Here is a 23405-nt window from a genome sequence, read left to right on the forward strand (position 1 = left end):
TATATTCATCAAAAACCTGTAGTAATGTTCATGCCAAAGTGTTACTTTAAGAAAAAAATTAAAAATACACACCGAGACAAGGAACTCTTGATGAAGATTCAAATAATGATGTCTAAAGAAAAACAGTGCATATTCTCTATATGAGGTTTCTCCTTATTTTAATTCCACCAATCCTGCAATTTCAGATTTCCACCATGGTCAGCAATGACGGTCACTGGCAAACCCCACCACTGTTCCCCTAGCCACATGTAGATACTCACCTGGAGAAAATGAGGAATGCTTTCAGCTCATTGAAAACCATCCATTTTTCCCTGGGTCACAGTTAAAGACAGACAAACAAAATAACAAAATAACAAAATCAACTAGAGCAAAGTGTAACAGGTCTTTGCTGAGGGGAATGGGGGTGGGAATGAGCCTAAGTGTCTTAAGATGTAGCCAATTTGCAGCAAATAAACTTCTTGTGTTACCAGTAGACCTTAAGAATTGAAAGAATATTTTCTGAGAAGAAAAGCAATACATTAAGTTCTATGTTAATTAATACCCAACAAACACTTATGGTGCCATTATATACCCTAACAGTTGGGTGGGGGCTAGCTAGATAACACTTGCTTTCCCTGAATTTCTGGGGTATAATACAGGCGATACCTTATTATACTGTACTTCAATTTATTGAACTTTGCAGATATTGTGCTTCTTACAAATTGAAGGTTTGTGGCAAACCTGCATCAAGCAGTCTATTGGCACCATTTGTCTAGGAGTATTTGCTCACTTTGTGTAGATAAGTCACATTTTGGTAATGCTCACAATATTTCAAACTTTTTCACTATTATATTTGTTATGGTTATCTGTTATTAGTGATCTTCAATGTTATTATTGTCATTGTTTTAGGGTGCCATGAACCATGCCATGTAAGAAGGCAAACTTAATCCATAAATGTATGTGTTCTAACTGTTCCACTGGCCATTCCCCTGTCTCTCTCCCTCTCCTCAGGCGTCCCTATACCCTGAGACATAATAACATTAAAATCAGGCCAGTTAATAACCCTACAATGGCCTCCAAGTGTTCAAGTGAAAAGAAAGAGTCCCATGTCTCTCACTTGAAATCAAAACTAGAAATGATTAAGTTGACTAAGGAAGGCATGTTAGAAAACCAAGATAGGATAAAAGCTAAGGCTTTTGTACCAAACAGCCAAGTTGTGAATGCAAAGCAAAAGTTCTTGAAGGAAATTAAAAGTGCTACTGCATTAAACACACAAATGTAAGAAAGCAAAACAGCCTTATTGCTGACATGGAGAAAAATTTTGTGGTCTGGGTAACAGATCAAATCAGCCACAACATTCCCTTCAACCAAAGCCCAATCCAGAGCAAGGCCCTAAGTCTTTCACTTCTGTGAAGGCTGAGAGAGGTGAGGAAGCTGCACAAGAAAAGTTTGAAGCCAGAAGAGGGTGGTTCATGAAGTTTGAGGAAAGAAGCCACCTCCATAATATAAAAAGTGCAAGATGAAGAAGCAGAAAGTGCTGGTGTGGAAGCTGCAACAACTTATCCAGAAGATCTAGCCAAGATAATGAATGAAGGTGGCTACACTAAACAACAGATTTTCAATGTAGGTGAAAAGACAGAAGAAGATGCCTTTTAGGACTTTCATAGCTAGAGAGGAGAAGTCAATGCCTGGGTTCAAAGCTTCAAAGAACAGGCTGATGCTCTTGTCAGGGGTTAATGCAGCTGGTAATTTGAAGTTAATGCCAATACTCATTTATTATTCCAAAAATCTTAGGAGGCCCTTAAGAGTGATGCTAAATCTACTCTGCCTGTACTCTAGAAATAGAACAACAAAGCTTGGATAACATCACATCCGTTTACGACACAGTTTCCTGAATATTTAAAACCCACTGTTGAGACCTACTGTTCAGAAAAATATATATATTTCTTTAAAAATATTACTCCTTTACAATGCACCAGGTCACCCAAGAGCTCTGATAGAGAATGACAACAGATTAAGGTTGTTTTCTTGCCTCCTAATACAATATCCATTCTGCAGCACATGGATAAAGAATAATCCTGACTTTCAAGTCTTATTATTTGAGAAATAAATTTTGTAAGGCTATAGCTGCCATGGATAGTGATTCCTCTGAAGGATTTGGGCAAAGTCAAGTGAAAACTTTCTGGAAGGGATCAACCATTCTAGATGCCACTAAGAACATTTATGATTCATGGGAAGGTCAAAGTATCAACATGAACAGGAGTTTCAAAGAGGTTCATTCCAACCTCATGGATGACTTTGAAGCGTTCAAGACTTCAGTGGAAGAAGTAAATGAAGATGTGGTGGAAATAGCAAGAGAACTAGAATTAGAACTGGAGCCTGGAGTTGTGACTAAATTATGGCAATCTCATGATAAAACTTGAAAGGATGAGGAGTTGCTTTTTATGGATGAGCAAATAAAGTAGTTTTTTGAGATGGAATCTACTCTGGGTGAAGATGCTGTGAAGATTGTTGAAATGACATCAAAGGATTTAGAATATTACATAAATTTAGTTGATAAAGCAATGGCAGGGTTTGAGAGGATTGACTTCAATTTGAAAGATGTTCTACTATAGGTAAAATGCTGTCAAACAGCATCACATGCTACAGAGAATTGATTCATGAAAATAAGAGTCAATCAATGTGGCAAACTTTACTGTGGTCTTATCTTAGGAAATTGCCACAGCCACCTCAACCTTCAGCAACCACTACCCTGACTGGCTAGACCTTTCACCAGCAAAAAGATAATGGATGACTCACTGAAAACTCAGATGATGGTTAGCATATTTTAGCAACAAAGTATTTTTTAGTTAAGGTATGCACATTTTTTAGACATAATACAATTGCACCCTTAATAGACTACAATATAGTGTAAATATGACTTTTATACACACTGGGAAGTCAAAAAATTCATTTCACATGCTTCACTGCCGTATTCACTTTATTGCAGTGCTCTGGAACCAAACTAAAAATATCTCCAAGTTATGCCTGTATAGTGAGCAATAAAACTGTGCCTTATTATGAAATCTTAGGAGGGTTGCCACCATGATACCCAGAGGCATTTCAGGAGAAAATTTGTAAATGTTTAAATCAAAATTTGTGAATGTATACATAATTTTGAAAAAATTATGTTATCTTGCATATTTTATTTTTTTGTTATTGTTGTAGCACAGGTCACACACAATGTTACATTAGTTTCAGGTGTACAACATAGTGATTTGACAACCCTATGTTATGCTACACTCACAAGTATACCTACCATTTCTTACCATTCAACACTATCACAACCACTGACTATATCCCCTATGCTATACCTTTCATCCTCATGACTTATTCATTCCATAACTGGAAGCATGTATCTCCCACTCAGTTCACCTATTTTGCCCATCCCACTAACCACCACCACCTGCCTGACAACCACCAGTTTGTTCCCTGTATTTATGGATCTGTTTTGGCTTTTTGTTTATCTATTTGTTCATTTGTTTTGTTAGTTTCCACATATAAGTAAAATCATATGGTATTTGTCTTTCTCTGAGTTATTTCACTTAGCATAATACCCTCTTGGTCCATCAACATTGTCATAAATGGCAAATGGCAAGATCTCATTCTTTTTTATGGCTGAGTAATATTCCTGTGTGTGTGTGTGTGTGTGTGTGTGTGTATACATCTCACATATTCTTTAGCCATTCATCTATTGACAGACGTTTAAGTTGCTTCTAATGTTGGCCATTGCAAATAATGATGCAATAAACATATAGATGCATATATCTTTTTGAATTAGGGTCTTCATTTTCTTTGTGTAAATACTCAGTAGAGGAATTACTGTGTCATATGGTATTTCTATTTTTAATTTTTTGAGGAACTTCCGTACTGTTTTCCACAGTGGCTGTACCAATATATATTTCCCCCAAAAGTGCACAAGGGTTTCTTTTGCTCCACAGCCTTGCCAACACTTGTTATTTCTTGTCTTTTCAATGGTAGTAATTCTGACAGATGTAAGGTGATATCTCCTTGTAGTTTTAATTTGCATTTCCCTGATAATTAGTGATTTTAAGCATCTTTTTATATGTCTGTTGGCCATCTGTATATCTTCTTCGAAAAAATGTTTATTCAGATAATCTGCCTATTTTTAATCAGATTATTTGTTTTGGTGTCAAGTTGTATAAGTTCTTTATAGATTTGAATATTAACTCCTTATTATTATATCATTTACAGATATCTTCTCCCATTTGGTAGGCTGCTTTTTCATTTTGCTAAATGTTTCCTTCACTGCACAAAAGCTTTTTATTGTGGTATAGTCCTGATAGTTTATTTTTGCTTTTGTTTCTCTTGCCTGATGAAACATACCTAGAAAAATGTTGCTAAGGCCAATGTCCAAAAATTACTTGCCTATGTTTTCTTCTAGGAGTTTTATGGTTTCAGGTCTCATATGTAGATCTTTAATCCATTTTGAGTTTATTTTTGTGCATGGTGTAAGAAAGTAGTCCAGTTTCATCCTTTTACATGTAGCTCTCCAGTTTTTCTAGCACCATTTATTGAATAGACTCTCTTCCCCCATTGTATACTCTTGCTTCCTTTGTTGCAGATTAATTGACCATATAAGCATGGGTTTATTTCTGGGTTCTCTATTTTGTTCCATTGATCTACATGGCTATTTTTGTGCCAATAACATAGTTTTGTCTACTATAGTTCTGCAATATATCTTGAAATCTGCAATAGCGAAATTCCAGCTTTGTTCTTCTTTCTCAAGATTGCTTTGGCTAGTCACGTTCCTTTATGGTTCCATACAAATTTTAGGATTGTTTGTTCCAGTTCTGTAAAAAATACTATTGTATTTTGACAGGGACAGAACTTCAGCTCTAGACTGCTTTGAGTAGTATGGATTTTTTTGTAATTTTTTATTTAAATTCAACTTAGTTAACATATAGTGTATTATTATTTTCAGGGGTAGAATTTAGTTATTCATTAGTTGCATATAACACCCAGTGCTCATTACATCAAGTGCCCTCCTTAATGCCTGTCACTCAATTACCCCATTCCCCACCCACCTCCCCTTCATCCACCCTCAGTTTTTTCTCTATAGTTAAGAAGAGTCTTTTAAGGTTTCCCTCCCTTTCTGTTTTCATCTTATTTTATTTTTCTTTCCCTCCCCTATGTTCATCTGTTTTGTTTCTTAAACTCCACATATGAATGAAATTATGTGGTATTTGTCTTTCTCTGACTGACTTATTTTGCTTGGCACCATACCCTCTAGTTCCATCCACTTCATTACAAATGGCAAGATTTCATTCTTTTTGATGGCTGAGTAACAAAACTAAACCTTCTAATCCATGAGCATGGGATATCTTTCCTTTTGTGTCATCTTTAATTTCTTTCATCAAAGTTTTATGGTTTTCAGAGTACAGGTCTTTTATCTCCTTGGTTAAATTTATTCCTAGTTTTTTTATTATTTTCAGTGTAATTGTAAATGGAATTGTTTTCTTAATTTCTCTTTCTGCTACTTCATTATTAGTGTTTAGAAACACAACAGATTTCTGTGTATTAATTTTGTATCTTGCAACTTTACTGAATTTATTTATTACTTCTAATAGTTTTTTTGGTGGCGTCTTTAGCTTTTCTATATACAGTATGACATCATCTGCAAATAGCAAGTTTTACTTCTTCCTTCCTAATTCAAATAGATTTTAATTATTTTTCTTTCCTGATTGCTATAGCTAGGACTTCCAGTACTATGTTGAACAAAAGTGTAAGAGTGGACATCCTTGTCTTAAAGCTCTCAATTTTTCACTATTGAGTATGATATTAGCTGTGGGTTTGTCATTTACGGCCTTTCTCATGTTGAGGTATGTTCCCACTAAACCTACTTTGTTTTTATCATGAACAGATGTTGAATTTTGTCAATGCTTTCTCTGCATCTATTAAGATAATCATGGCATTTTTATCCTTCATTCTGTTAATGTGGTGTATCACATCGATTGATTTGGAAATATTGAACCATCCTCATATCCCTGGAATAAACCCCACCTGATCGTGGTGAATGATCCTTTTAATGTATTGTTGAATGAGGTTTGTTAATATTTTATTAAGGATTTTTGCATCTATATTCATCAGGGATATTGGCCTGTGGTTTACTTTTTTTGTAGTGTCTTGTCTGGTTTTGGTATCAGGGTAATGATGGCCTTGTAGAATATATTTTGAAGCTTTCCTTCCTCTTCTACTTTTTGGAATAGTTTGAGGAAAGTAGATTTTAATGTATGGTAGAATTCACCAGTGAATCCATCTGGTTTGGAGTTTTTTGATTACCAATTCAATTTCATTACTAATAAATGATTTGTTCAGATTTTCAATTTCTTCCTAATTGTGTTTTAAAAGATTGCCTGTTTCTAGGAATTTATCCATTTCTTCTATGTTGTCCAATTTGTTAGCATATAATTTTTGTAGTACTCTCTTATAATCTTTTGTATCTCTGTGGTGCTAATTGTTATTTCTCTTCTCCTCTTTCATTTCTGATTTTATTTATTTGGGTCCTCTCTTTTTCTTCATGAGTCTGGCTAAAGGCTTATCAATTTAGTTGATTTTTTCAAAGAACCAGATCTTGGTTTTATTGAATTTTTCTACTGTTCTCTTTTTAGTCTCTATTTCATTTATTTCCACTCTGATTTTTTTTGTTTTAAGATTTTATTTATTTGACGGAGAAAGACACAACAAGAGAGGGAACACAAGCAAGGGGAGTGGGAGGGGGAGAAGCAGACTCCTGGCTGAGCAGGGAGCTCAATGCGGGGCTCGATCCCAGGACTCTGGGATCGTGACCTGAGCCAAAGGCAGATGCTTAATGACTGAGCCACCCAGGCGCCCCTCCACTCTGGTCTTTATTATTTCCCTCCTGCTATTTGGGAGGATATTAGCTGGAACAAAGCCCAGCTAATCTGGGCTTTGTTTGTTTTCCTTTTTCTAGTTCCTTTAGGTGTAAGTTTAGATTGTTTATTTGAAATTTTTGTCATTTCTTGAGGTAGGCCTGTATAACTATAAATTCCCTTCTTAGAAATGTTTTCACTGCATCTTGGAGATTTTGGACCATTGTTTTTTCATTTTCATTTGTTTCCATGTATTTTTTTATTTCCTCTTTGATTTCTTCATTGACTTACTTGTTGTTTAGTAAAATGTTATTTAGCCTCCAAGTGTTGAGTATTTTCTAATTTTTTTTCTGTGGTTGATTTATTTTTAGTTTCAAATCATGGTTGGAAATTATGCTTGATATGATCTCAATCTTCTTAAAATTATTAAGACTTGTTTTGTGACCTAATGTGTGATCTGGAGAATATTTCATGTGCACTTGAAAAGAATGTATTGTTGTTTTTTGGAGGGAATATTCTGCATACATCTGTTAGGTCCATCTGGTCTAATGTGCCATTCAATGACACTGTTTCCTTATTGATTGTCTGCCTGGATGATTTATCCATTGATGTAAAGTGTTAAAGTCCCCTAATATTATTGTATTACTGTCAATTTCTCCCTTTACGTCTGTTAATATTTTTTTTATGGATTTAGGTGCTCCAACGTTGGATGCATAGATATTTACAATTGTTATATCTTCTTGTTGCATTGATCCCTCTATCATTATGTAATGCCCTAGTCCCTTGTTGCAGTCTTTGTTTTAAAGTCTATTTTGTTTGAACAGAGTAGAGAACCTAGAAATGGACTCAGGGCTATTTGGTTAACTAACCTTCGACAAAGCAGGAAAGAATTTCCAATGGAAAAAAGAGGGTCTCTTCAACAAATGGTGTTGGGAAAACTAGACAGCCACATGCAGAATGAAACTGGACCACTTTCTTACACCATACACACACACACACACACACACACACACACACACACACACACACACACACACAAATTCAACATGGGTGAAAGACCTAAATATAAGACAGGAAACCATAAAAATCCTAGAGAACACAGGCAGCAACCTCTGTGACTTCAACTGCAGCAACTTCTTGCTAGACATGTCTCCAAAGGTAAGGGAAACAAAGGCAAAAACAAACTATTGGGACTTCATCAAGATAAAAAGCTTTTGCACAGCAAAGGAAACAGTCAACAAAACCAAAAGACAACTGACAGAATGGAAGAAGATATTTGCAAATGTCTTATCAGATAAAGGGCTAGTATCCAAAATTTCTAAAGAACTTATTAAACTCAACACCCAAAGAACAAATAATCCAATCAAGAACTGGGCAGAAGACAAGAACAGACATTTCTCCAAAAAAAGACACAAATGGCTAACAGATGCATGAAAAATGCTCAACATCACTCATCATCAGGGAAATACAAATCAAAACCACAATGAGATGCCACCTCACTTCTGTCAGAATGGATAAAATTAACAACTCAGGAAACAACAGATGTTGGCGAGGATGTGGAGATGGGAGGACCCTCTTATACCATTGGTGGGAAAGGAGCTGGTACAGCCACTCTGGAAAACATTATGGAGGTTCCTCAAAGAGTTCAAAATAGAACTACCCTGTGATCCAACAATTGCACTCCTAGGTATTTATCCAAAGGATACAAAAATACTGTTTCAAAGGGGCACATGCACCCCAATGTTTATAGCAGCTCTATTAACAATAGCAAAATTATGAAATTATGGAAAGAGCCGACATGTCCATCAACTGATGAATGGATAAAGAAGATATGGTATATATATATAAGGAAAACTAAAATAGGATAAAAACAGAGAGAGAGGCAAACCATAAAAGACTCTTAAGTGTAGAGAACAAACTGAGGGTGGATGGAGGGGAGGTGGGTAAGGGGATCGGTTAAATGGGTGATGGGCGTTAAAGAGGGCACTTATTGTGATGAGCATCAGGTGTTACATGTAAGTGATTCATCATACATGTAACCTGAAACCAGGTTTATATTTTACATCTTTTTATTTTGTGAGTTCCCTTAACTAATTTTTTCATATAATCAATTTTGTCCTTTAACCTTCATACTAACATTATAAGCAATTGCTCTACCACCTTTACTGTATGTTTGCTTTTACTCATGAAATTTTTTCTTTTATAAATTTTCTTGCTTTAATTATGGCCTCTTCTTTTTCATTTAAAGAAATCCCCTTAGCATTAGTGGTGGTGAAGTCCTTTAACTTTTACCTGGGAAACTCTTTATCTCTCCTTCAACTCTGAATGATAACTTTGCCAGGTAGAATATTCACAGTTGCAGGTTTTTTTCCTTTCAGCCCCTTGAATATATCATGCCACTCCCCACTGACCTGTAAAGTTGCTGCTGAAAAATCAGCTGATAGCCTCATGGGATTTCCCTTGTACATAACTAGTTACTTCTCTCTTGCTGCTTTTAAAATTTTCTTTTTTAATCTTTGACATTTTATTTACTCAGTGTAGACCTCCATGGTTTCATCTTGTTTGGAACTCTGTTCTTCCTGAACATGGATGTCTGTTTTCTTCTGCAGGTTAGGAAAGTTTTCAGCTATTATATCTTCAAATAAGTTTTCTGCTCCTTTCTCTCTCTCTTCTCCTTTCCAGACCCTTATAATACAAATGTTTGTTTGCTTGATGTTGTCCAAGAGATCCCTTAAACTATATTCATTATTTTTTACCTTTTTTTTTTCTTTTTGGTGTTCAACTTGGGTACTTTTCATTACCCTATCTTCCAGATAGCTTTCAGATTGATCCATTCTTCTGCATCCTCTAATGTACTGCTGATTCCCTCTAATATATTTTTCATTTCAGTTATTATATCCTTCAACTCTGATTGATTCCTTTTATATTTTCTATCTCTTTATTGAAGTTCTCACTGAGTTCATCCACTCTTCTCTTCAGTCCAGTCAGCATCTTTATGATGGTAGAAAACAGGAAAGAAAGAAAGATGGAGATAATACAGATTAAACTGTTAAACTGTTTCATCATTTTGCCCATAATTTTGGTTTAATGTAGCAGCCATGAGAATTCATGATGCAGACATCCTATTAGTGAAATTGATCCAGGGACCCAGCTGCTGTTCTATGAAATCCTTCTGAGCTTTTGCCCCATGGCTGTACCTCCCACATGTGCAGCATGTGCTGCAGAACTCACCAGGAGATGAGTTCCTGGTTCAGGTTGATTGGTTATCTCTGTTTCATTTAGCTCTTTTTCTGGTTTTGTCTTGTTCTTTTGTTTAGAGCATATTCTTCTGTCTCATTTTGCTTGACTTTCTGTGATTATTTCTATGAATCAGATGGATCAGCTATTTCTCCTAAACTTGAAGGAACGGTCTCATGTGTCATCCCCTGTGTAGACTGTGTGCCTGTGACTTTGGCTGACTGGCTGGAGCTGTGGCTGGCATGGGCTGGGGATTCCAGAGCACTCCATGCTGGAGCTGCCCTGGTGAGATGGCTGGAACCGAAGTGGGCACGGACCAGGGTGGTCCTAAGGCTCTCTACATAGAAGGCACCCACCCTAGCAAGACAGCTGAAACTGAAGTGGATGCAAGTCAGTGTGTCTCAGGGTGCTACTACTCTGAATATCAGATCTTTTCTAGGAACAGAAGTATTTTCTAGGAGTAGAAGGTATTTCAAAGGCTTTAATTGAATGTCTAAGAGGAGTAGGGAAGAAATAACACTCTATAATGGAAAAGAGATGTGGTGAAGAAAGAAAGGTGGTAATAATACAGATTAAACTGTTTCATAATTTTGCCCATAATTTTGGTTTGATGTAGCAGCCATGAGAATTCATGATGCAGACATGCTATTAGTGAAATTGATCCAGGGCCCCAGCTGCTCTTCTATGAAATCCTTCTGAGCCTTTGCCCCATGGCTGTACCTCCCACAGGTGCAGCAGGGCTACTCAGGCAGATGAGTTCCTGGTTCCTGGGAGATGTAAGACTCCTTTGGCATCCAACTTGGGCTCAAAGCCTTAATGAACCTTCCTCAGACTGCACAGCAGGTTAGGATGCTTCTGCCAACATTTTCGCTCTCTTTCACTCAAAGTCAGGCTTGCTTCATGATCTAATGATTCTCTCAGCCTTTTCTAACACCCTCTCTGGTTTCCTTTCATAGCCATCTCCCCTAATAAAATTCTTGGATATTAAATTCCATCTTGCTCTCTGCCAGAAAAAAAGTGCATGGTGACCTAAAAGACTGAAAGGATTTCTGTGCTTCCTATAAGTCCTATTTTATCTCATACACATGTCCTCCAGAGGTTCTCTCCATCTTTCTCCAGAAAAACTGCATGGACTTTTAAAAATTTATGTTGGTGAATTTTACCACCTTGTGAACTACTCACACTTACTTGAAGACAATTTTTGAGAACACTTTGAAAAAACGTTTTAATCGGAATGAGGCAGTTCACGCAGAGAGATAGTTTATGGAGTCAAATAAATACTCATCAAATGTTGGAAGCCAGGTCTTGGTTCGGGGTTCCTTATTTTTAATATTTTAAAGCATACAAATCAAGTGAAACTCTCTCTTTCATCCTAGCTTCCACACTTTAAACTTAGGAAAATGAGGTTTCTCATGGTATTCTGTAGGTTATAAATAGCATAGTACTTGTCTATTTAAGGCATATTTGGCAGTGTGTGATATCTAGACAATTTGGCATTTAAATTTCAACTATGGTGCATTTAAAATATGCAAGATGACATAAGCCATAAGCTGGGCTTCTAAACCCTGGCTTTTTTATGACCAATATTTAAAATAATGTATCAAGAGGTTAATACCCCATTGAAAATGTCTCTGTGTCTCTTTTACACACAATTGGTTTGATTGTTATGACTGTCAAAATAAATTAGAAAAGAATTCAGCCAATGGTGCCTTTAGATACAGCTTTAAATATCTCTACAATAGATAAAAAATGAAAAGGTTAAACTAGAAAACTTCTAAGGTTCTTCCAGCTTTAATAACATAGGATTCTATAATTCTGTGGTTTAATGCAGTCAGGTATATTTAGAGTTCTTCCTCCCTGATGATACGTTCCTTTCACTTTATGTTCCTTTACATAACTTTAGAAAATTTCCTTCTCTAAACATTTTCAGCAACCATGACAATTCCAGGTCCAATACGTGGGCACTGCTGAGCCACTTCTGTAACTAACATCAATCAGATGATCAAGAACCATAGCACTGTCTCTGAGAAGGAACAGATCTCTCTTGCCCTTATTCTCCTTTCTGTTGCTGCTTTAGGGGAATAATGATGGAAAAATTACTCTAAAAACATCCAACTTTAGCATTTTAGCATACTCTAAAAGCAATCCAACACAACCTTCCCTAAAGATCATACTTTCTACAACCAAACGTTACTTGCAAAAAGTGTCTTCTGAATGTTTCTAAACCATTGAACAGGGCCAATTAGCCATGCTTAGCCATCAAAATCCCTCAAATCCATGAAAGCACAACTAAATTTAAACTTGAACTTGAACGATGAGAGAATAAAGAACCATGGTTCGAGTAGGAAAAGCCAACACCCTCCCTATTCCAATTAAAAATAAAGGAGAACCAATTAGATATTTGATGTTATTACTCAAAGAAACTATGAATAATATCATTAATATTCTTGTTATCTAGGGTGCCTGCATTTTATATTTTAGTATCATTTAAATTATATATATATATTTGTATGCATAAATACATGCATACATGCATATTCATATATAAACTTTGACACATCTATTCTCTAACTGTTGTTCTTCCTATCCTATATTTTAGTCCCATAACCAAAAAATAAAACTTCAGGAAACTCTTACCATGAAAATTTTAGAAACCTAACCCTTACAGATGAAATGGGATTTCTGAATTGTAAATACCTATAAATGCAGAAAAAGATTTTTTCTTCTTTTCAGAGTCCTCAAATTCTGTTCAAGGTTACTGGTTTTCAATTCTATCCACATAGTTGTTTTATAAAAATTGAATTAAAACAAACCACTGCTTACTATTCTCTCAATAAAAAATTGCAACTTAAAAATTAATTCAATTAAATTTGATAGCAAGATGTTAATAGCCCAAATGTTCTATAATAATTAACAATTTTTGCATTTTTCCAAGATGGCAGAGGAGTAGGAGACTTTAGTTTTGTCTGGTCCCAGGAATTCAGCTAGATAGCTATCAAACCATTCTGAATATCTGCAAACTCAACCGGAGATCAAAGAAAAGAGCTGCAATTCTACAAATAGAAAAGCGACCACTTTCTGCAAGGTTGGAGGTGCAGAGAAGTGAATCCAAGGTAATATATTGGAAAATAAACCTCGGGGGGAGGGAGCCTCCCTAAGCTTGCTACCTGAAAGTGATATAGCAGAGGAGCACAAAATCAGAACTTTTAGAAGCCTGCTCTGGTGAAGGTTGTCCCTGACTGAAAGAAGCTCAGGTGGCAAAGCAAAGTATAATCCTAGGTGGGGACAGTGAGGTCTCAGGATCCCTGGGTCACAAAAAGAACAGAGGTACCTGAGTGTGGCAGAGTTCTTGGGTATCAGAGCCAGGAAACTGGCTGCAATTCAAAGCCCAGGAGTGGGCTTTCAGCTCCGTGTTGCCATAAACCAAAAACTGAGGCATGGTCCAGCGACCACTCCCCAAGCAGGGGCCCAGCAAGCTGCAGAACAATGGAGAGACACCCCCCCCTTCCTCCCCCTGAAGGCACGGCATGGGTGTACACTGCAGGAGTCTGAATGGTTTGGAGACTTGAAGCCGGGTCACATGTCTGAGATAGAAATGCTCAGTCACAGGCTGGGTGAGCACAGTGTGGTGGGAGACCAGGGAGACAGTAGTGATTGTTATTCCCTGAGGGCACAATGGGAAGTGGGGAGGCATGAGCTTTCAACTTCAGGGCGGGATATTTGGAGGCCACCATTTTATTCTCATCCCCTAAAGTGGCTTGGAAAGCCTTCAAGGAACAAAAGCCATGTAAAGCACATCCAGAGTTGATCCCCTCACTTAGCCTGGCCCCTGGCAAGGTCAGTGCAGTTCTGTCCGGGACAAAGACACCTGTGAATCAGTGCAATAGGACCCTCCCCCAGAAGATCAGCAAGAACATCCGGCTAAGACCAAATTTACTGATCACATAGAATGGCAAAACTCCAGCACTAGGGGAAAATAGTATATAGAATTAATGTTTTTTTCTCGTGACTCTTTAGTCTTTCAATTTTAATTTTTTTCTCTTTCCTTTTCAACCAATTTCTTATTTTCTCAACTCTTTAAGCCTTTTTTAATTTTCATTTTTACACTTATATTCTATCCTTTCATTATATTTCATTTTATATAAATTTTATATATAGATATTATATTATGTATATATATAGGTTTTGGGTCTCTTCTGATTTGTTTAGTGTGTATTTCTCTGGGGTTGTTGTTGCCGTTTTAGTATTTTGTTCTCTCATTCGTCTATTCTTCCTGGACAAAATAACAAGACAGAAAAACTTACCACAAAAAAAGAGAACAAGAGGCAGGACTGACTTCCAAGGACCTAATCAGTATGGAGATAAGTAAGATGCCAGAACTAGAGTTCAGAATAATGATTATAAAGATAACAGATGGGCTTGAAAAAAGCATAGAAGACACTACAGCATCTCTTCCTGGAGAAATAAAAGAACTAAAATCTACTCATGTCAAAATCAAAAATTAATGAGATGCAGTCAAAAATGGAGACTCAAACTGCTAGGAGAAATGAAGCAAAAGAGAGAATCAGTGATATAGAAGACAAAATGATGGAGAATAAAGAAGCTGAGAAAAAGAGAGATAAACAACTACAGGGTAATGAAGGGAAAATTAGAGAGATAATTAATATCATAAAGCAAAAAAATTACTAGAACAATTGGGATCCCAAAAGAGGAAAGAGAATGGGGTGGGGTATATTGGAGCAAATTATAGCTGAGAACTTCCCTAATCTGGGGAAGGAAACAGCCATTCAAGTCCAGGAGGCACCCCTCAAAAATCAATAAAAACAAGTTAACACCTTGACATATAATAGTGAAGCTTGCAAATCTCAGAGACAGAGAAAACCCTGAAAGCAGCTTGGGACAAGAGGTCTGTAACATAAAAGAGTAGCAACATTAGAAACATTAGAAACATACAAGGTAGAAACATACAAGGGTAGCAGACCTATCCACAGAGATCTGTCAGGGCAGAAAGGACTACCATGATATATTCAGAGTGCTACATGAGAAAAATATGCAGCCAAGAATACTTTATACAGCAAGGCTCTCATTCAAAATAGATGGAGAGATATAAAATTGCCAGGACAAACAGAAATTAAAAGAATTTGTGATCACTGAACCATCCCTGCAAGAAATATTAAAGGGGATCCTTTAAGCAAAGAGAGAGCCCAAAAGTAACATAGACCAGAAAGGAACAGACACAATATAAAGAAACAGTCACTTTACAGGTAATACAATGGCACTAAATTAATATCTTTCATTAGTTACTCTGAATATAAATGGGCTAAATGTCCCAATCAAAAGACACAGGGATCAGATTGGATAAAAAAGCAAGATCCATTGATATGTTGTCTGCAAGAGTCTCATTTTAACCCAAAGATACCTCCAGATTGAAAGTAAGGGGGTGCAAAACAATTTGTCATCCTGATGGACATCAAAGAAAGCTGAAGTACCAATCCTTCTATCAGACAAATCAGATTTTATTTTTTTTATTTTTTTTACTATTATGCTATGTTAATCACCATACATTACGCCATTAGTTTTTGATATAGTGTTTCATGATTCATTGTCTGCATATAACACCCAGTGCTCCATGCAGAACATGCCCTCTTTAATACCCATCACCAGGCTAACCCATCCCCCCACCCTCCTCCCCTATAGAACCCTCAGTTTGTTTCTCAGAATCCGTAGTCTCTCATGGTTCATCTCCCCCTCCAATTTCCCCCCCTTCATTCTTCCCCTCCTGCTATCTTCTTTTATTTTTTTAACATATAATGTATTATTTGTTTCAGAGGTACAGGTCTATGATTCAACAGTCTTACACAATTCACAGTGCTCACCATAGCACATACCCTCCCCAATGTCTATCACCCCGCCACTCCATCCCTCCTACCCCCCACCACTCAGGCAGCCCTCAGTTTGTTTCCAGATTTTAAGAATTCCTCATATCAATGAGGTCATCTGATACAGGTCTTTCTCAGCTACCAATCCTTCTATCAGACAAATTAGATTTTTAACCAAAGACTTTGATAAGAGATGGGGTAGGACACTATGTCATAATTAAACATCCAACATATCCAACAAGAACATCTAACAATTGTAAATATTTATGCCCCTAATATGGGAGCAGCCAATTATATAAACCAATTAAAAACAAAATTAAAGAAACACATAGATAATAATATAATAATAGTAGGGGGTTTTAACACTCCACTCACTGCAATGGACAGATCACCTAAGCAGAAGATAAACAAGAAAATAAGGGCTTTGAATGACACACTGGACCAGATGGACTTCACAAATATATTCAGAACATTCCACCCCAAAGCAACAGAATACATAGTCTTCTCAGGTGAACATGGAACATTCTCCAGAATGATCACATACTGGGTCACAAATCAGGCCTCAACTGATACCAAAAGACTGGGATCATTCCCTATGTATTTTCAAACCACAAAGTTTTGAAACTTGAATTCAATCACAAGAGGAAATTTGGAAAGAAATCAAATACATGGAGGTTAAAGAGCATCATACTAAAGAATGAATGGGTCAACCAGGAAATTAAAGAAGAATTTTAAAAATTCATGGAAACAAATGAAAATAAAAACACAACTGTTCAAAACCTTTGGGGTTCAGCAAAGGTTCTAAGAGGGAAGTATATAACAATACAAGCCTTTCTCAAGATACAAGAAAGATCTCAAATATACACAACCTAACCTTACACCTAAAGGAGCTGGAGAAAGAACAAATAAATCCTAAACCCAGCAAGAGAAGAGAATTAATAAATATTAGAGTAGAAAGCAGTGAAATAGAAACAAAAGAACAGTAGAACAGAAAACAAAACTAGGAGCTGGTTCTTTGAAAGAATAAATAAGATCAATATACCCTGGCTAGACATATCAAAAAGAAAAGAGAAAAGACCGAAATAAATAAAATCATGAATGAAAGAGGAGAGATCACAACCAACACCAAAGAAATACAAACAATAAGAACATATTATGAGCAACTATATGCCAACAAACTAGGCAATCTGGAAGAAATGGATGCATTCCTAGAGACATGTAAACTACCAAAACTGAAACAGGGAGAAATTGAAAGCCTGAACAGACCCATAACCAGCAAGGAAATTGAAGCAGTAATCAAAAAATCTCCCAACAAACAAGAGTCCAGGGCAGGATGACTTCCCAGGGGAATTCTCCCAAACATTTAAAGAAGAACTAATACCTATTCTTCTGAAACTGTTACAAAAAATAGCAATGGAAGGAAAACTTCCAAACTCTTTCTATGAGGCCAGCATTACCTTGATCCTAAAACCAGACAAAGACCCAACCAAAAAGGAGAATATCCCTGATGAACATGGATGCAAAAATTCTCACCAAAATACTAGCCAACAGGATCCAACAGCACATTAAAAGGATTATTCACCATGACCAAGTAGGATTTTATTCCTGGACTGTAAGGGTGTTTCAACATCTGCAAATCAATCGATGTGATACACCACATTAATAAAAGAAAGGACAAGAACCATATGATCCTCTCAAAAGATGCAGAAAAAGCAGCTGACAAAGTACAGCATCCTTTTTTGATTAAAACTCTTCACAGTGTAGGGATAGAGGGAACATACCTCAGTATCATAAAAGCCATCTATGAAAAGCCCACAGTGAATATCATTCTCAATGGGGAAAAACTGAGAGCTTTTTCCCTAAGGTCAGGAACATGACAGGGATGTCCACTGTCACCACTGTTGTTCAACATAGTACTAGAAGTCCTAGCCTCAGCAATCAGACAACAAAAAGAAATAAAAAGCATCGAAATTGGCAAAGACTAAGTCAAACTCACTCTTCACAGATGACATGATACTCTATGTGGAAAACCCAAAGACTCCACCCCAAAATTGCTAGAACTTATACAGGAATTCAGAGAAGTGGCAGGATATAAAATCAATGCACAGAAATCAGTTGCATTTCTATACACTAACAATGAGACAAAAGAAAGAGAAATTAAAGAGTCAATCCCACTTACAATTGCCCCCAAAACCATAAGATACCTAGGAATAAACCTAACCAAAGAGGCAAAGGATCTGTACTTAGAAAACTATAGAACACTCATGAAAGAAATTGAGGAAGGCATGAAGAAATGGAAAAACGTTCCATGCTCATGGATTGGAAGAACAAACATTGTTAAAATATCTATGCTACCTAGAGCAATCTATATATTCACTGCAATACCTATCAAAATACCATCAACTTTTTTCACAGAGCTGGAACAAACAATCCTAAAATTTGTATGGAACCAGAAAAGACTCCAAATAGACAAAGGAAAGTTGAAAAAGAAAACCAAAGCTGGTAGCATCACAATTCCAGACTTGAAGCTCTATTACAAAGCTGTAATCATCAAGACAGTATGGTACTGGCATTAAAAACAGACGCATAGATCAATGGCACAGAACAGAGAACCCAGAAATGGACCCTCAATTCTATGGTCAACTAATCTTCAACAAAGCAGGAAAGAATATCCAATGGAAAAAAGACATTCTCTTCAACAAATGGTGTTGGGAAAATTGGACAGCCACATGCAGAAGAATGAAACTGGACCATTTTCTTACACCATACACAAAAAGAGACTCAAAATGGTTGAAAGACCTCAATGTGAGACAGGAATCCATCACAATCCTAGAGGAGGAAAACAAGTAGTAACCTCGTCGATCTCAGCCACAGCAACTTCTTGCTTGACATGTCTCCAAAGGCAAGGGAAACAAAGGCAAAAATGAAGTATTGGGACTTCATCAAGATAAAAATCTTTTGCACAGCAAAGGAAATAGTCAACCAAACCAAGACAACTGACAGAATGGGAGAAGATATTTGCAAATGACATATCAGATAAAGGGCTAGTATCCAAAATTTATAAAGAACTTATCAAATTCAACACCCAAAGAACAAATAATCCAATCAAAAACTGGCAGAAGACATGAACAGACATTTCTCCACAGAAGACATCTACATGGCCAACATGAAAAAGTGCTCATCATCAGGGAAATACAAATTGAAACTACAATGAGATACCACTTCTTACCAGTCAGAATGGCTAAAATTAACAAGTCAGAAAACAAGAGATGTTGGCTGGAGAGCATGCAGAGAAAGGGGAACCCTCTTACACTGCTGGTAGGAATGCAAGCTGATGCAGCCATTCTGGAAAATAGTGTAGAGGTTCTTTGGGGAGTTAAAAATAGAGCTACCTTATTACCCAGCAATTACACCACTGGGTATTTACCCCAAAGATACAAATGTAGTGAACTGAAGGGGCACCTGTTTATAGCTGCAATGTCCACAGTAGCCATACTGTGGAAGGTGCACAGATATCTGTTGACAGATGAATGGATAAAGAAGATGTGGTATTTATATACAATGGAATACTACTTGGCCATCAAAAATAAAAAAAGGAAAGCTTGCCATTTGCAATAACGTGGATGGAACTAGAGGATATTATGCTAAGTGAAATAAGTCAATCAGAGAAAGACAATTACCATATGATCTCAATCATATGTGAATTTAAGAAACAAAATAGAGGATCATATAGGAAGGGAGGGAAAAAGATAGGGGAGGAAGACTAGGAAGATATGCAGTGGGTCAAAACAAGGAATAGGTAAGCACCTTAACATTTTTACTGTTGCCTTCATTTAAGTAAATATGTTAGTTTTAACTATGAAGTATTTCAAACATATAGAAGAGTACAGATAATAATATAGTCGACCATTGAAATTTGGTAAAGAGTACCAACCCCTGCACAGTCAAAAATCCATGTATAACTTTTGACTCCCCCAAAACTTAACTACTTTAACCTACTCTTGACCAGAAGCCTTACTGATAACATAAATAGTTGATTAACACATATTTTGCATGTTATATGTTTTATACACTTATTCTTACAATAAAGGAAGCTAGAGAAAAAAATGTTATTAAGAAAATCGAAAGGAAGAGACAATACACACAGTGCTACACTATATTTATTGAAAAAAAATCTGCATAAAGGTGGACCCACACAATTCAAACTTGCGCTGTTCAAGGGTATAACAAAATACAAAACCCTTCCCCCCAATTTAACAAATGTTTATTTGGCAATATTTGAATTTTTTTTTAATTTATTTGACAGAGAGAGAGCTCAAGCATAAGCAGGGGGAGTGGCAGAGGGAGAGGGAGAAGCAGGCTCCCCACCAAGCAGGGAGCCCGATGCAGGGCTCGATCCCAGGACCATCAGGATCATGAACTGAGCCAAAGGGTTGCTTAACCAACTGAGCCACCCAGGCATGCTGATATTTGGCAATATTTGCCTCAGATATTTACAAAATAAAATGTAGGAGATACAAATAAATAAAGACACAAATAAGGTGTTAGAGATACCATTCCTTACCTCACTAGGAGAATCACAGATGCTAATATGTACCCTTCCAGTCCATTTTTTAACTCTTAGTGTTTACTAAATTCTGTTTAATTTATTCATTTCCTTATTCTTGAACAATTATGTTGCTCCCAATTTTTGCTAATACAACAAGGCTGCACTGACAGTTTTGAGAATGCCTTTTCATTTCAGAGTTCAACCACAATATGTAACCTAGAAGTAGAATTGCTATTTGTAGTGTATACACATTTTCTTTCTTTTTTATTATTATGTTATCTTAGTCATGTGTATACACATTTTCAAGTCCATAGACCTTATTAAAGTACTCTCCAAAGTAGATGGGCCCAGACACAGCCATTGCAGTACACTGAGCTCTATAGAGATAGCACCAGCACAAGTGAGACCCAGACAGGCACTGGGTGACTCTGTGCTTCACTGAGGAAAATAATTAAACATGGGCAGAGGAGATCTGAAGAAGCCAAGAGGCAAAATGTCATCATGTGCAAATTTGCCGAGAGGAGAACAAGAAGAAGCACCTAGATGCTTTAGTCAACTTCTCAGAGTTTTCTATTAAGTGTTCAGAGAGGTGGAAGACCATGTCTGCTAAAGAGAAAGGAAAATTTGAAGACATGGCAAAGGTGGACAAGGAGAGAAAGAGAAAGAGAAAACTTATATCCCCTCTAGAGGGGAAACAAAAAAGTTGTTCAAGGATCCCAGTGCACCGGAGGCCCTCTTCGGCCTTTTTCTTGTTTTGTGCTGAATATCACCCAAAAATCAGAGAACATCCTGACCTATCCATTGGTGACATTGCAAAGAAACTGGGAGAGATGTGGAATAACACTGCTGCAGATGGTAAGCAGCCTTATGAAAAGAAGGCTGCCAAGCTGAAGGAAAAATATGCGAAGGATATTGTTGCATATCGAGCTAAAGTAAAGTCTGATGTGGCAAAAAAGAGAGTTGTCAAGGCTGAAAAAAAGCAAGAAAGAGAAGGAAGAGGAGGAAGACAAGGAAGATGAAGATGATGAATAAGTTGGTTCTAGCAGTTTTTTTCTTCTCTATAAAGCATTTAACCCCCTTACACAACTCACTCATTTTAAAGAAAAAAATTGAAATGTCAAAACAAAATAAAACAAAGTAGCTGCACCAATGTTCCTAAGACCAGCAGTTTTTGAAAGTTCTTATTTTCTCATATTACTGCCAAAATATCATATGATCAGAGTTTTTAAGTTTTAGCAATCTACTTTTTATGAAATGTTGTCCCATTTCAAGTTTCATCACCTCTAATGATCAGCGAGAATTTGTACCTTTTTATATATTTAATGGTCTTAAAATTTCCTTCTGTTGCCTTTCGGCCAGAACCGCCATCTTCCAGTAATTTGCCAAAATGACGAACACAAAGGGAAAGAGGAGAGGTACCCGCTATATGTTCTCTAGACCTTTTAGAAAACATGGAGTTGTTCCTTTGGCCACATACATGCGAATCTATAAGAAAGGTGATATTGTGGACATCAAGGGAATGGGCACTGTTCAAAAAGGAATGCCCCACAAATGTTACCATGGCAAAACTGGAAGAGCCTACAATGTTACTCAGCATGCTGTTGGCATTGTTGTAAACAAACAAGTTAAGGGCAAGATTCTTGCCAAGAGAATTAATGTACGCATTGAGCATATTAAACAAAGAGCCGAGACAGCTTCCTGAAGCGTGTGAAGGAAAATGATCAGAAAAAGAAGGAAGCCAAAGAGAAAGGTACTTGGGTTCACCTGAAGGGCCAGCCTGCCCCACCCAGAGAAGCACACTTTGTGAGAACTAATGGAAAGGACCCTGAACTGCTGGAACCCATTCCCTATGAATTCATGGCATGATAAATGTAAAGAAAATAAAAGACCTCAAGACTGTTAAAAAAAAAAAGTTCTGTTAATTGACTCTCCATATCCTTTGTCACTCTCTACAGAAATATTTCCCTTTTATTGCTTTTAGGGTTTTATTTAATATATATTTTGCTTATTAATCCTTTATTGGTTGCTTGGATTACAAATATTTTCACCCAGTAAGGGGCTTATCTTTTTTATTTTATGGCCTTTTTTGTACAGATCTTTTTTATTTTAAATAGCTAAAGTTATCAATCTTTTTAAGCTTTGTGCTTCTCAAGTCTTGTGTAAGAGTTATTTATCTAACTTCCAACATCACAGTTATTTTTGTTACTTTTTTACATTTTTCAATTTGTCTTTGTTTTTAATACATTTAGGATTTATTTTTGTGTATGGTGGGAGGTAGTCTTACAAATTTATTTTTCCTATATGATTAGCCAATTGTCTCACCATCATCTATTACTTTATCTTTCACCATTGACATCATCTACATGTTAATTTTTCATATACACACATGGCTGTTTCTAGGCTCCCTGTTCTGTTTACACTGATATATTTGTGTATCCTTCTCCAGTACAACACATTTTAATGACTGTATCTTTATAACAACTCTTAATAAATGATAGAGTAATTTCATTCTCTTTAATCTTCTTCCAATATTTTCTTTTAGTTATTCTTGGACCTTTAATTCATCCATAGAAATGTTTGAAACAGCTTTGCAAGTTCTAAGAAGATTTAAGATTTAGGTTGAACTAGCTTTGCTTTACTAGATTATTTTGGGGAGAATCAAAATTTTAAAATATTGAGAGTTCCTGTCCAAAAACATGGTATTATTCTCTATTTATTTAGATCTTCATATATATTCCTCAATTATATTTTATAAATTTTTCTACAAAAGTCATATGTATATTATGTTAAATTTAATCTCACATATTTATAGTTTTGTGGCTAAGAGAATAGAGCATTTTATTATTTATTTATTTACTTACTTACTTT

The 23405-nt window shown here is 36.4% G+C and overlaps 1 pseudogene; it reads left to right on the plus strand.

The window, feature by feature from the left end:
- The first annotated feature begins 20994 nt into the window (after nt 1–20994).
- Nucleotides 20995–21569, plus strand: LOC113927319 (annotated as a pseudogene).
- Nucleotides 21570–23405: the final 1836 nt, after the last annotated feature.

Source organism: Zalophus californianus, chromosome 7 (genome assembly GCF_009762305.2).
Source record: "Zalophus californianus isolate mZalCal1 chromosome 7, mZalCal1.pri.v2, whole genome shotgun sequence".
In the NCBI taxonomy this organism is placed as follows: Eukaryota; Metazoa; Chordata; class Mammalia; order Carnivora; family Otariidae; genus Zalophus; species Zalophus californianus.